At 38.5% G+C, this 15,122-nt stretch overlaps 1 protein-coding gene and 2 pseudogenes across 6 annotated transcripts in view; 2 read left to right on the forward strand and 1 right to left on the reverse strand.

Annotated features, from left to right (window-relative positions):
• LRRC49 (leucine rich repeat containing 49) overlaps positions 1 to 15,122 on the reverse strand; it is a 183,322-nt gene that overhangs the window by 103,957 nt on the left and 64,243 nt on the right. The gene's annotated exons all lie outside the window — the stretch shown is intronic.
• Positions 4,950 to 6,139, forward strand: LOC102239399 (annotated as a pseudogene).
• Positions 6,535 to 7,145, forward strand: LOC102249045 (annotated as a pseudogene).

Consider the following 15,122-nt stretch of genomic DNA (forward strand, 5'->3'; position numbering starts at 1 on the left):
CTGCGGACTCAAGGGTCCCAGGTTTGATTCCAGTCAAGGGCATGTACCTTGGTTGCGGGCACATCCTCAGTAGGGAGTGTGCAGGAGGCAAGTGATCGATGTTTCTCTCTCATCAATGTTTCTAACTCTCTATCTCTCTCCCTTCCTCTCTGTAAAAAATCAATAAAATATATTTTAAAAATAAATAAATAAATAAATAAATAAACACCCAGCGAACAAAAGCCATGGTCCAGACAGATTCACAGGGAAGTTTTACCAAATATTCAAAGAAGAACTAACACCTCTGCTCCTCAAACTATTCCAAAAAATTCAAGAGTAAGGAACACTTCCAAACTTTTAATGAGGCCAGCATCACCCTAATTCCAAGACCAGATAAAGACATGACAAAGAAAGAGAACTACAGGCCAATATCCCTGATAAACATAGATGCTAAAATCCTCAGCAAAATTTTAGCAAACCAGCTGTAGCAACACATTAAAAAGATCATACATCATGAACAAGTGGGATTTATTCTGAAGAAGCAAGGCTGGTACAAGATTCTCAAATCAATAAATGTGATACAGCACATAAACAGATTGCAAGCAAAAATCACATGATCATAATAATTGATGCAGAAAAAGCATTTGACAAAATCCAACACTCTTTTTTGTTTTGTTTTTCAACACTCTTTTTTGATAAAAACTGTCAGCAAAGTGGAAATAGAAGGAACATACCTCAACCTAATAAAGGACATATATGACAAACCTACAGCCAAAATCATGCTCAACTGGCAAAAACTAAAACCATTTCCCCTAAAAACAGAACAAGACAGGAATGCCCTCTTTCCCCAACATAGTTCTGGAAGTCCTGGCCATAGAGATCAGACAAGAAGAAGAAATAAAAGGCATCCAAATTGGAAAAGAGGAAGTAAAACTCTCATTATTTGCAGATGACAAGATACTATACATAGAAAATCCTAAAGATTACTTCAAAAAACTACTTGATTTAATAAATGAATTCAGAAACATAGCAGGATACAAAATTAACAACCAAAACTCCATAGCATTTTTATACACCAATAGTGAACTCTCAGGAAGAGAAATTTAAAAAAAAACAACAAAATAATCCAAAAAAAAAACAAAATAATCCCATTTCCCTTGCAACAAAAAAAATTAAGATACTTAGGAATAAACTTAACCAAGGAGGTAAAAGACCTGTACTCTGAAAACTATAGGATGTTGAAAAAAGAGACAGAGGAAGAATAAGCAAATGGAATAATATACTGTATTCATGGATTGGTATTCATAGACATTTTAATGTCTATACTACCCAAAGCAATCTATAGATTCAATGCAATCCCTATTAAAATACCAACAGCATATTTCACAGTCCTAGAACAAACACTTCAAAAATTTATATGGAATAAAAAAAAAAATCCCTGAATAGCCACAGCAATCTTGAGAAAGAAGAACAAAGTTGGAGGAATCACAATACCAGATATCAAGTTATACTACAACGCCGCTGTACTCAAAATAGCCTAAAGGACCTAAATAGACACTTCTCCAAAGTGGACATACAGGCCAAGAGACATGAAAAAATGCTCAAAATCACTAATTATCCAAGGGAGTGCTGGGGGTGTGGAGGCATTGAGCAAAAAAGGAAAAAAAAAAGGGAAAGAACTCATGGATATGAACAACAATGTGGTGATTATAGGGAGGAGGGGGAGCAGAGAAGGAGTGGGAGGAGGAGGACGAGTTTATGGGGGGATAAATGGTGACAGAAAAAATTAAATTATATTTAACTGGAGGCCCGTTGCACGAAGAGATTCGTGCAATAGGCCTTCCTTCCCCTGGCTGCCGGCACCAGTTTTCCTCCGGCACCTGGGACCCAGGCCTTCGCTCAAGGTGGAGCCTTCAGTCTTTGCTCCATGCCTGCATATGCAAATTAACCGCCATCTTTGTTGGGTTAATTTGCATACTCATCCCGATTGGTTGGTGGGCATAGTGGAGTGACACCAATTTGCATGTTTCTCTTTTATTAGTGTAGATAATTAATTAATTAATTAATTAATAAAAAGATAGACAACCCTTTCTCCACACATACACACATTTGTGCGCACGCACACATACATACAATACTATGCTACACTGACAGAAGAAGGCACCCCTGACCTAAGATTCTTGTAAACCACCCAAACCAACAAAATAAAATGGTAAAAACAGACTTAATTTATACTAAGTATTTTAAGGTTAGAACATCAAATCTACTCAAGTTCATAAAAATCCCCCCCTCAAAATAACGCATGAAGAAGAAAAGTGTAACAAAACATTCCACACTAAATTAAATATCCTCAAGTAAGCATTTGGAGGTATGAAAAGCATTTCGATGTAAGAAATTCAAAAATTAAAGGCAGAAATGAACAATAAACAGAAAGAAATTTTAAAAAGAGTAGATTCAACATAGAAAATGTGTGAAAGAAAACGTCAAAACCATCCCAGATTCAAAGATTAAATCACAAAGCCCCATGGGAGAACAGATCCAAATAAAATTTTACTAGAAACATTGAAGCAAGCCAGAGAAGCAACAAAGAGAGTGAAAATGAGGCACAGAAACAAAATGGATCAAAAGTATGTGGCTGAAATAAAAGAAGGCCAAAGAAAGAAAACAGTAGGGAAAACAAGAGGTTCTAAAGATAAAAATAAAACAATTGAATAGAATACTTAAAACTACATCCCAAGAAAACTTCTGGAAGTAAGAAAATACTAGTACTAAAATGTACATACTGAAAAGGTCTAAGAGATAACTGGGAGACTTAACCAGAATAATCACTTTGAAAACATATCCTAATAAAACGATTAAATTTTAAAAAGAAATAAAAAATCAAAACAAACAAACAAAAAAAAACCTTTCAAGTACAAGGATCAAAACTGAAGTTCATACTGGCATCAAATACCCTAAACACAGCTTATAATGCAAAGTAACAATGGAGCCATATTAAAAAACAACTCAGAAAGAATGATTGAACTTACAATTTTCTATTTAGGCAAGCTGTTCTTTAAGTATCAAGATATAGAAAAACTTTTAAACAAGCAAGGTAGCTTCTTGAGCAATATACTGGATGAGCTCCATCCACTATGAGATGATGGAGGAAACCTGAGCAAAATGACTAATGATGAGCATTCAATAATTAATTATAGATGCAAGACTAAAAGGCAGGAACCCAAGTGGAAGAACAACATGCTATATATTATATATAATGTATCTTATGGGCAGGAAAGTGGAAATCATACAGCAAAAAAATACATAGAGTTTTAAAAATACTATTATAAGCAGCATGATAGTAAAGGAGAAAATAAGAAAACAGGGGACGACTGGGGACCTGATGCCCAGCATAGTGACCATAGTCAACATATAAACTTCAAAGTGCAAAGAGACTAGGTTTTAATTGTTCTTCAGCACACACACACAAAAATGATAATTATGTCATGTAATATAGCTAATGTTATAGTGGTAATCATTTTGCAATATATAAGTGCATCAAATCAAAACATTGTATACCTTAAACTTAAGACAATATTATAATTGACTCAATTGAAAAAAGAAAACAGGGAACTTAGGCACTTAGATGATATTACGTAAAAAGTAACCATACAAATCTGATGATTTCTCATTCTATTTCTTTTAAAAATGACATTAGGATTTTGATGGGGATTGCATTAAATCTGCATATTGCTTTTGGTAATATGGCCATTTTAACTATGCTGATTCTTCCAATCCATGAACACGGGATATTTTTTCCATTTGGATGTATCGTTTTCATCTCTTTTAGTAATACTTTGTAATTTTCAACATATAGGTCTTTCATATTCTTTGTTAAGTTTATTCTGGGGTATTTTATTCTTTTGGTTACTATTGCAACTAAATTGTTTTTTCCCATTTATTTTTCTGAAGTTTTGTTGTTGGTATACAGGAGGGCAATGGATTTTTGCACATTGATTTTGTATCCTGCAACTTGGCTGTAGACCCCGAATAGCCAAAGCAATCTTGTAAGAACAAAAAGAACGAAGCTGGAGGTATCACGCTACTTGACTTCAAATTATATTACAGAGCTACGATAATAAAACAGCATAGTATTGGCAGAAAAACAGACACACAGATCCGTGGAACAGAATAGAGAGCCCAGCTATAAAACCGCATGTATATGGACAGATGATTTTCAACAAAGGAGCCAGAAATACACATTGGAGTAAAGATAGTCTCCTCAATAAATGGTGCTGGGAAAACTGGAAAGTCACATGCAAACGAATGAAATTGGATTACAGTGTGTCCCCATGTACAAAAATTAATTCAAAATGGATCAAAGACCTAAATATAAGACCTGAAACTATAAGTTACATAGAAGAAAATACAGGTACCAAACTTATGGACCTGGTTTGTAGAGAACATTTTATGGACTTGACCCCAAAGGCAAGGGAGGTAAAGGCAAAAATAAATGAATGGGACTATATCAAACTGGAGAGTTTCTGCACAGCAAAAGAAATGGACAACAAAACAAACAGGCATCCTACCAGATGGGAGATGATATTTGCAAACAGTAGCTCCGGCAAAGGTTTAATTTCAAAAATATACAAAGAACTCATAAAACTCAACACCAAACAAATAATCCAATCAAAATGTGGGCAGAGGACCTGAAAATACACCTCTCCCAAGAAGACATACAAACAGCCAATAGATAACTGAAAAAAATGTTTAACCTCACTCGCAATTAGGGAAATGCAAATCAAAACTACAATGAGATACCACCTTACACCTGTTAGAGTGGCCATTATCAACAAGACAAACCATAACAAGTGTTGGAGAGGTTGTGGAAAAAAGGGAACCCTCATCCACTGCTGGTGGGAATGTAGACTAGTACAACCACTATGCAAAGCAGTCTGGCGATTCCTCAAAAATTAAGAATAGAGCCCGAGGACCAAGTGGTGGCAGCGGACCCCGGCGGCTGGGCCAGATTCGGGACCATGAGCTGGATTCCTTTCAAGATTGGGCAACCCAAGAAACAGATTGTCCCCACAACAGTGGAGAATGAAAAACTGCAGCAGCTGGAAGAACAGACCAGGAAGCTGCAAAAGGACTTGAAGAAGAGCACCGATGCTGACCTGGCCATGTCCAAATCTGCTGTGAAGATATCCTTGGACTTGCTCTCTAATCCCTTCTGCAAACAAGACCAGGACTTTCTGAACATAGTGACAGCCCTGGACACAGCCATGAAACAGACGGACGCCTTCAACCAGGAAAAGGTGAACCAGATTCAAAAGCCCTTGAAAAAGTTCGGCAGTGTCTTCCCGAGCCTCAACATGGCGGTGAAACGGTGGGAGCAGGCCCTGCAGGACTACAGGAGGCTGCAGGCCAAGGTGGAGAAGTACGAGGAAAAGGAGAAGACAGGGCTAGTGTTGGCCAAACTCCACCAGGCCCCAGAAGAGCTCCGGCCCATGCGGGACGACTTTGAGGCCAAGAACAAGCAGCTCCTGGATGAGATGCGGCAGTTCTACAACTGCCGACTCAACTACTTCCAGCCCAGCTTTGAATCCCTGATCCGAGCGCAGGTTGTCTACTACTCTGAAATGCATAAGATCTTTGGAGACCGACCCAACAGCTTGACCAGCCTGGCCACCCTGATGAGCAGCGGGAGCGGGAGAATGAAGCTAAACTGAGCGAGCTCAGAGCCCTCTCTATTGTGGCTGATGACTGAGCCCCGCCCCTCGGGACACCCCTGGAACACAAGTCAGCTTCTCTAGTCTCTGCCCTTTCCAAACTTAGGCTCAGGCATCAGCCAGCGAAAGGCCATCCCTGGGAGAAGGCCCCTAACCTCCCTCACCAGCCCTTTGGAATGAGCCTGGCACCTGGAGCCCCAAGCAGGCTGCTGTCTCCCCGCCCATAGCAGGAGCCTGCAGACAGGTAAGCAGCCTATAAAACCTGAGAGGCTTTCTTATTTCCAGAAGAACCGTCCAAAGTGCCTCCTGGTCCAGGGCCAGAGCAGGCTCCCCGCCTGCAGAGGACATGGGTTCTGTCAGCTCACCTTCGGGCTCCGCCTTGTGTGCATGGCTGGGATCACATCTACCTCCAAAAGACCGTCCTGGGCACCCACCCACCTTGCTGCCCTCCCACTTCTCTCCTTTTCTGGGAGAGAGCCACACACTGTCCTGAGAATGATGCTGTGGTCCCCCAGCCTCGACAGGCCCCTCACTCTAGGCTCCCAGCATGACAAAGGCTGGCTTTATCCTTTTGGTCAAGTGCAGGGAAGATCCTGTCTTGTAGATTTTCTAGGAAATGGATTCAACTCATGTAAATGTCCAATCCACAGGCCTCAAAGCAACAACAGTGGGTTTGTATCTCACCTGAATATTTGGAATTTTTTTCCCAGTAAAGTTTTCAATTAAAAAAAAATTAAGAATAGAGCTTCCATTGGAGTCTCCCCCCGCCACCCCCCACTTCCCTTCCACCACCCTGGAGCCGGTGCAGCTGTGAGGAGCTGCGTAGCCAAGGGCTGGTGGGAATGGTGTTGGGCACAGGGCCTGCCTCACTGGTCTCGAGGTGCCCAGGGAAAAGGTAGCAGTGATGCTGAAGCTGATGAGCAAACTGAAGCGGGATGATGGTCTCAAAGGGTCCCGGATGCCAGCCACAGCCTCTGACTCCACTCGGAGAGTGTCTGTGAGAGACAGGTTGCTGGTTAAAGAGGAGGGTTACTACCAGGGTGGAAATTTTCAGTTTGAAATGGAAGTTCCTGATGCATACAATGTGTTGTCGCCCAAAGTGAGATGCTTGACCAGGATCTGGCACCCCAACATCACAGAGACAGGCGAGATATGTCTGAGTTTACTGAGAGAATATTCGATGGATGGGGCTCCCACCAGGACACTAAAGGATGTTGTTTAGGGATTAAACTGTTGTTTACTGATCTTCTGAACTTCAATGACCCAATGAATATTGAGGCTGCAGAGCATCACCTGAGGAACAAGGAGCATTTCCGGAACAAAGTGGAAGACTACATTAAGGGTACGCCAGATGATAGGAGGGGTGCCTGCAGCGCGGACTTTGCTAGAGAGTCCTCTCCAGCTCTTGAGGGTCCTCGCGTCCCGCAGACCCACTGGATCTGCTGGGTCCTGTGACATGTTCTGTGGAGGAACCTCTTCACGGTTGCCCATTGTAGACAGAGTTCCACATAAATACAGCAAGAAAATGCGTTTGGGCTCTAACGAGTTGACTGCTTACCTTAACATGTTTACTTTGTGAGCCTGTACTGTGTAGGCTGAGGAAATGCTTGAGAAGTTGTAATGAACTCAGAATTGGAGCTTGCTTCTTACCTTCCCCCAAATCACTTCCCTGCACAGCAATGCCAATGACCTGACAGGAGCTGGCAGGTGGGCGGTCCCGAGCCCACTGCTAACTGTGATTGGATGCCAGTCTCTTATCTCCTCCCACAAATGTCAGCCCTGCCTCAGTGTCTGAGGCTTCCCAGAATGCAGTCATTGACTGTAGATCTCTTACTGAAATGTGTATTTAATTTAATTTAAGTATACTTTGGAACGGATTTGTAATTTGTACAATTTAATGCTTTAATTTTTTTTTCTATTCTCCTTTAATTTGTATCTTCATAGTATAGGGCAGACAGAAAAATGTTGGGTCAAGCAATTATTGAAGAGAAATACAAAGAAAATATGAAAGACATTCATTCTGTCCAAAGGCAAAAAAAAAAAGAAAGAAAGAAAGAAAGAAAAAGAAAAAAAAATAGAGCTACCATATGACCCAGCAACTCCACTCCTGGGTATATACCCAAAAAACTTGAAATCACTTATTCACAAAGATATATGCACCCTATGTTCATTGCAGCATTATTCATGGTAGCCAAGACATGGAAACAAGCAAAGTGTCCTGGATAAACAAGCAAAGGACTGGATAAATAAGATGTGGTACATATACACAATGGAGTACTACTCAGCCATAATAAAAGGTGAAATGGCACCATTTGCAACCACATGGATGGACCCTGAAAATATTATGCTAAGTGAAATAAGCTAGACAGAAAAAGCTAAGAATCATATGATTTCACTAATATGTGGGATATAAAGCTGAAACTTATGAACACAAACAGCAATGTGCTGGCTGCCAGGGGGAAAGGGGTTTGGGGGGAAAAGGACGTCCTAATATGCTGTGACAGTAAATGATCTGACTTTGGGTGGTGGGCACATGGTACTATATACAGATTGTATAACTTAGAAATATACACATGAAACCTATATGTTCATGTTGACCAATGTCACCCCAATAGAATTTAATAAAATTTTTAAAAAAGAAAAAGTAACCAATAGAATAAAAATACAAAACTTCCCAAATACCAAAAGAAATTTTAAAAAGCAAAGAAAACACATATAAAAACATAGCAATTACAAATAAATTGCACATTAGAATTATAAGATTTTATGACAAAGTTGAAGACTTCAGTCATATGAGTAAATATAAATGTGCTTAACTTCCCTATTAAAATAAAATAAAGAATTTGAATTTGGCTAACAAAGTAAGAGCCAATTCTATGCTGTATAGAAGAAAGATGCCTGAAATAAAGTGTTTCAGAAAGACCAGCAGTTGGCAAACTATAGTCCATGGGCCAAATGTGGTCTATTACCTGTTTTGTAAGGCCCATGAGCTAATAATAGTCCCTATGTTTTTAAATGGTGGTAAAAACTCAAAAGAAGAATAACATATCATGGCACGTGAAAATTATATAAAATCCAAATTTCAATGTCCAAAAATAAAGTTTTATTGGAACACAACCCATCTCATTCATTTATATATTCATTTTGTCTGCTTGTGTGCTACATAAGCAGAGTTAAGTAGTTAAAACAGAGATAGCTTGGTTTGCAAAGAATCATGGATATACAAATCTAGGTTCTCTGAACACATACATACACACACACACACACACACACACACACACACACACACATGGGTTCACAGGGATAGTCTACGAAATCTTCAAAGACCAGAATAGTAATGCTTTATAAATTGTTCCAGAGCACTGAAAATTAAGGAAAACATATTAATCTTTTTATGAAGCAAGTATAACATTGACACCTAAACCAGATTTTTAAAAGTATTTTTAAAAAGAGAAAATGACAGATGAAAGTCACATATAGGTATTATTGCCAAAGTTTTAAATAAAATATTAGGAAACAAAATTCACACCACATTAAGAACATTTTACACTTTGACCTAAATGCTATCTATTCTATACACCAAAAGTGTCCTCCAAGTGGATCAGGGATCTAACATAAAAATTGAAACCACACAGAAACATGTGTGAATTCCTCTCTAGTACATACATTATCTTCTGATTTGTGCGAAAAAACAGGACAACAACAACAAAAAATACAAGAAGAATAAACCAGAAACTAATGAGATTGGTTATGTATAGGGAGGGGTGAAAACAAAATGAAAAGGAGTGGAGTTGGAAATGGGATAGAAGGAATGGGGAAGTGATAGATCTCTGAGTAATACCCTTTTGTGTTGTTCTGAGTGTTAGAACCATGTAATTACTATACAGATTGAAAAATAAATACATCAAATAGTAGTAAGGGGGATGGGGAAATGAATACAAACAGAAAAACAGCTCTTCCTGTTCAAATGAATAACATAATCACACTGAAATCAGGGGAGAACTAACCTAAGCAACTCTGAACACACTTCTTTCATTATATGCTTTTAGGCTAAGGACAAAACACAGTGTAAATAAATATTTAACCCTTGCTAGTAGTTTCTTTTCTTCCCACAGAATTAGGAGTCAGCAATTCTGAAACTATTTTTCTATATATTCAAGGTTTAAGTAAATAAGTAAATATATTATATATAATGGGGAGTCAATGTCAGGGAAATTATAAATATCAAAATGGAATGTGTTGGATGGCTACAATAAAGCCCTGGGGTGCTGGTTGTATTGGATGCTTCATGGTTGAATTCATGAAGGTGTCAGTATGAAGCCACAGTTTTTTTATATATACAGATAGACAAATAAAGATGTATAATACACACACACACACACACACACACATACACACAAACACACTCATTTCCTAATGTCATCCATTGAGTAGGCCTAGAAGCAATGATACCCCAGCCTACCTAGCACTCGAATTCTAGTTTCTAAATACCATTTTCCACTAAAAAGAATCTTAACTCCTGCAAAAGAGGATCCTGGAACACCTTGTGTCAGAAAATGAGGACGTGCTCAAAGAATGATGAGGAAGGCCATTATCAAAAGATTGAGATGAGCCAGTTTGACAAATCCTGGAAAATTTTAGTATCAAAATAAATAATAGTAAAGGATTATAACCCTCTCTTAGTGTGTAAAACTCTGTCAAGTAGTCACTAGGAGTTATAATTCCTGAGGGCTAAAAGTATGACTTCCTCTAGCAAATGCAGATGCATTTTAAATAGTTCACAGCTTGATTAATGCCTTTGTGATAGAATGAAAAGCAGTGAGTGAGGCATAGCTGCTCTACCAATAGTGCAAGGCAGTGAAGACAGACTTAGGCACAAGTATGTATGTGTTTGTCCTTACCGTATTCATATGTATTTGAAAACTATAACTCTGAGAAGCAACAGAAGAGCCATGCTCTGGAAGAAGCACGAATCTCTGATATCTAGGTCAAGCAGACAGATGGCATTGTGAGGTGAGGGAGATAGGAAGTAGAACACGTGTGCACGCGCGTGTGCCCACACACACACACACACACACACACACCAGGAAATGGGGTGAAATGATCCAAGGTGAAAAGGCTAGTGAACAACAGCTAGCCCTAACATTAATGTGAGCTAAGATATGAAAGAAGAAATAAGTTTATTGGATATCTATCACTATGTTTCTGCTAAGCTTCCCTTCCTGGTAACAGAACACTTCTTTTCTGCAGCAAACCCAATCCGCAAACGTATCCCACCCGCATTTTACTAGGGTACAGGAAACAAAGGTACCAGGCTTGAGCAGTCAGTGTGCCCTATATGCCCTGGCCAGAGGATTAGTTCCCACTGGGTACTTGGCCCAGTAAGTGGAGCCAGAATCCTCTGCAGCACTGCTGCCCAGCCTGTGATGGGCACTTGCATCACCGGGACCTTTTAGAAGTGATGGCTCTGATCCAGAAGGGAAAGGGCAGGCTTGAGATTCTGGATTTCTAATAAGCTCCCCAGTGATGCTGATGTTGCTGGTCCCGGGTCAGTTTTGAACATCAAGGCTCGTCAGAAACTTTCTGTCAGCGTTAGCAGGAGGAATTGCTCTTATATCAGAGTGGCTAAGCTGACAGACTGTGTTTCTGGGGGCTGGGGGCTTTTCCACAAGCTGCCGGTGGGCTGGTTCTATGTTTCTGTCACTCCTTTTATGTGTTCTTTGTCATTAGATTACACAATCATAGAAAACAGAGTTTGTGTATTTATCACTCCCCATGATGTCTTATTGCTATTTTATTGCTATGTTCTTCAACAACCAACCGGAAAGAAATTTTAAATTTTTTACATGAAAGAGATAGAGAAATACATTTATGAAGTGGTAAAGAATGTGAAGGAGGAGGATCAGTTATGCGCTACCACCCTCTGAATATCCCGAGCCAGCCCTACATCTTGACCTCGTGCAGCTATGAAACATTGGCATCACTTTCACAATCCCTGCAGGGGCTCATTATGAAGAATCACAAGGCAAGTGAAGTACAAAAAAAAAAAATCCCAAAGATGAGATTAAAAGAACTTCAGAAAAATATTATTAATCTGGTTTAGAGATTTATTCAGTGCTTCCTAAATTAAACACTATGGTCTCTAACATGGCATCTACAATTGATATTGTCAATTTATTTTATTTTTTTAATGCCTAATTAACTTCATTTATTTTTCTCATAATTTATTTCTAAGATGGGGGAAGCCTGGGCAAAACTATATGTATGATTATTTTTATTTTTTTAATTTAAATTCTTTATTGTTTAAAGTATCACATGAGACTTCTTCCCCCCAGCACATGCCATCACCCCCTACTGTCTGTGTCCATTGGTTATGCTCATATTCATGCATACAAGTCCTTTGGTTGATCTCTTACCCCTTCCCTGCCTTCCCTCATAGGTTGGACAGTCTGTTCGATGCTTCTATGTCTCTGGTTCTGTTTTTTTTCATCGGTTTATGTTGTTCATTATATTCCACAAATGAGTGAGATCATGTGATATTTATCTTTCTCTGACTGGCTTATTTTTCTTAGCATAATGCTCTCCAGTTCCATCTATGCTGTTGAAAATGGTAAGAATTCCTTCTTTTTTATTACAGCAGCATAGTATTCCATTGTGTAGATGTACCACAGTCTTTTAATACACTCATCTGATGGGCACTTAGGCTATTTCCAAATCTTAGCTATTGTAAATTGTGCTGCTATGAACACAGAGGTGCATATATCCTTTCTGATTGGTGATTCTGTTTTATGGAGATATATTCCTAGAAATGGGATTACTGGGCCAAATGGGAGTTCCATGTTTAATTTTTTGAGGACACTTCATACTGTTTTCCAGTTGATTTATTTTTAAGCCAAAAGAAAGAAGTTTTATCAAAAACAATTTCCAGAGAGTAGCCAACAGTTTTGAACTACACTGTAAGATATCTTGAAAGTGTATCATTAAGTCGCTGTAATACCTTTTCATGTGCCCAGGACAAGAAATTTAATTGATTCACTTCCCTTCAAGACAATAATCCAGAGGTATCTTCTTTATTTGTAGAGAATCCCAATTCCCAACTCCGTTACTTGGATACAAGAAAAAATTTTAAAGGGGAAAATAACTTCCTCTTTTAACCAATGCCTGATTAAAAGTCCAGTGACTTTTAAGATCAGGCAATAATTTTCCTTCTCAACCAAGTTAAGTTTTGTCCCTTCATAAAAGTCATCTTTAATACTAAAAACTAATATGGAGAAAGCAATTAATTCAACCCATCTAATAGCCTATTCACATGCCCATAAGTGCATGTATGCACACACACACACACACACACACACACACACACACACACACAATTTCTCAACAGTATACTCCCCAAAGGAGAAGTGCATACATAATAATCCTAGGCTCTTATTTGTCCTTCAGGCTACCCAGTCTCCAGGATGGGAGTGTTCTCTTCAGCTCCACCCCTCCCAGAGAGGTATCTAAGTTTTCCATTTCAGGACAGATGTATTAAGAAGCCTGATTGTAGGTGCATTTCTAAACTGTGTTCTGCTATTCTGTACTCCATTTGTCTGATTCCTATATCTTTCAATTGATTAAAAATTAGAGCAGAAGAGAAGGGTATGATTGTCAATCACCTCCTCAAACATCTAAAGTCAGCAGCTTCTATAGACACATATAATCCTTATAACTTTATTCCTAAATAATTTAACACAATTTTAGATTAGAACAACTATGAACAACTCTACTCCAACAAATTGGACAACCTCGACCAAATGGACATATTCTTAGAAAAATACAAGCTTCCAAAACTCAATCAGGAAGAATAAAGAAAACCTGAATAGGCCGATAACTACTTATGAAATGGAAACAGTAATCAAAAAACTTCCACCAAACACAAGCCCTGGACGGGATGGCTTCACTGGGGTGTTTTACCAACCATTCAAAGAAGAACGAAAACCTATTCTCCTCAGAATATTCCAAAAAATTCAAGAGAAAGGCACACTTCCAAGCTCCTTCTATGAAGCCAGCATTAACCCAAACCCAAAACCAGATAAAGACACTACAAACAAAGAGAATTACAGGCCGATATCCCCAATGAACATAGATGCTAAAACCCTCAAAAAAAATCTAGCAAATCAATTCCAGCATTACATTAGAAAGATCATACACCATGACCAAGTGGGATTTATTCCAGGGATGCAGAGATGGTACAATATCCACAAATCAATAAATGTGATACATTACAAAAACAAATTGAGTAACAAAAATCCCATAATCATATCAATTAATGCAGAAAGGGCATTTGACAAAATCCAATATGCTTTCCTGATAAAACTCTCAGCAAGGTGGGAATAGAGGGATCATACCTCAACATAATAAAAGCCTTATATGACAAAGCTACAGCCAACATCATACTCAATAAGCAAAAACTAAATCCATTTCCCCTAAGAACAGGAACAAGACAGGAATGCTCACTCTCACCACTCCTATTCAACATAGTACTGGAAGTGCTAGCCATAGCGATCAGACAAGAAGAAGAAATAAAAAGCATGCAAATAGAAAAGAAGTAAAATTGTCATTATTCACAGATGACATGATATTGTACATAGAAAACCCTAAAGACTCCATCAAAACTACTAGACTTAATAAAAGAATTTCGCAATGTAGCAGGATACAAAATTAACACCCATAAATCTATGGCTTTTTTTATACACCACTAATGAACTCACAAAAAGAGAAACTAAAAAAAAAAAACAATCCCACTTACCATTGCAACAAAAAAATTAAGATACCTAGGAATAAACTTAACCAAGGAAGTAAAGGACTTGTACTCATAAAATTACAGGATGCTGAAAAGAGAGATAGAGGTAGACATAAACAAGTGGAAGAATATATGGTGTTCATGGATTTATAGAATCAACATCACTGAAATGTCCATACTACCCAAAGCAATCTATAAATTCAATGGAATACCCATTAAAATACCAATGGTATATTTCAATGACCTAGAACAAACTCTCCAAAAATTCATCTGGAATAAAAAAAGACCCCTAGTAGCTGCACCAATCTTGACAAAGAAGAACAAAGTTGGAGGGATCACAACACAAGATATCAAGCTATATTACAAAACAACTGTCCTCAAAACTGCCTGGTACTGGCACAAGAACAGACATATAGACCAATGGAACAGAACAGAGAGCCCAGAATTCAACTCAAGCCACTATGCTCAATTAATATTTGACAAAGGAGGCAAGAGCATACAATGAAGTCAAGACAGTCTCTTCAATAAATGGTGTTGGGAAAATTGGACAGATACATGCAAAAAAATGAAACTAGACCACCAACTTACACCATACACAAAAATAAACTCAAAGTGGATAAAGGACTTAAATGTAAGATGGGAAACCA

This window comes from Myotis brandtii, unplaced genomic scaffold (genome assembly GCF_000412655.1).
Source record: "Myotis brandtii unplaced genomic scaffold, ASM41265v1 scaffold315, whole genome shotgun sequence".
NCBI lineage: Eukaryota > Metazoa > Chordata > Mammalia > Chiroptera > Vespertilionidae > Myotis > Myotis brandtii.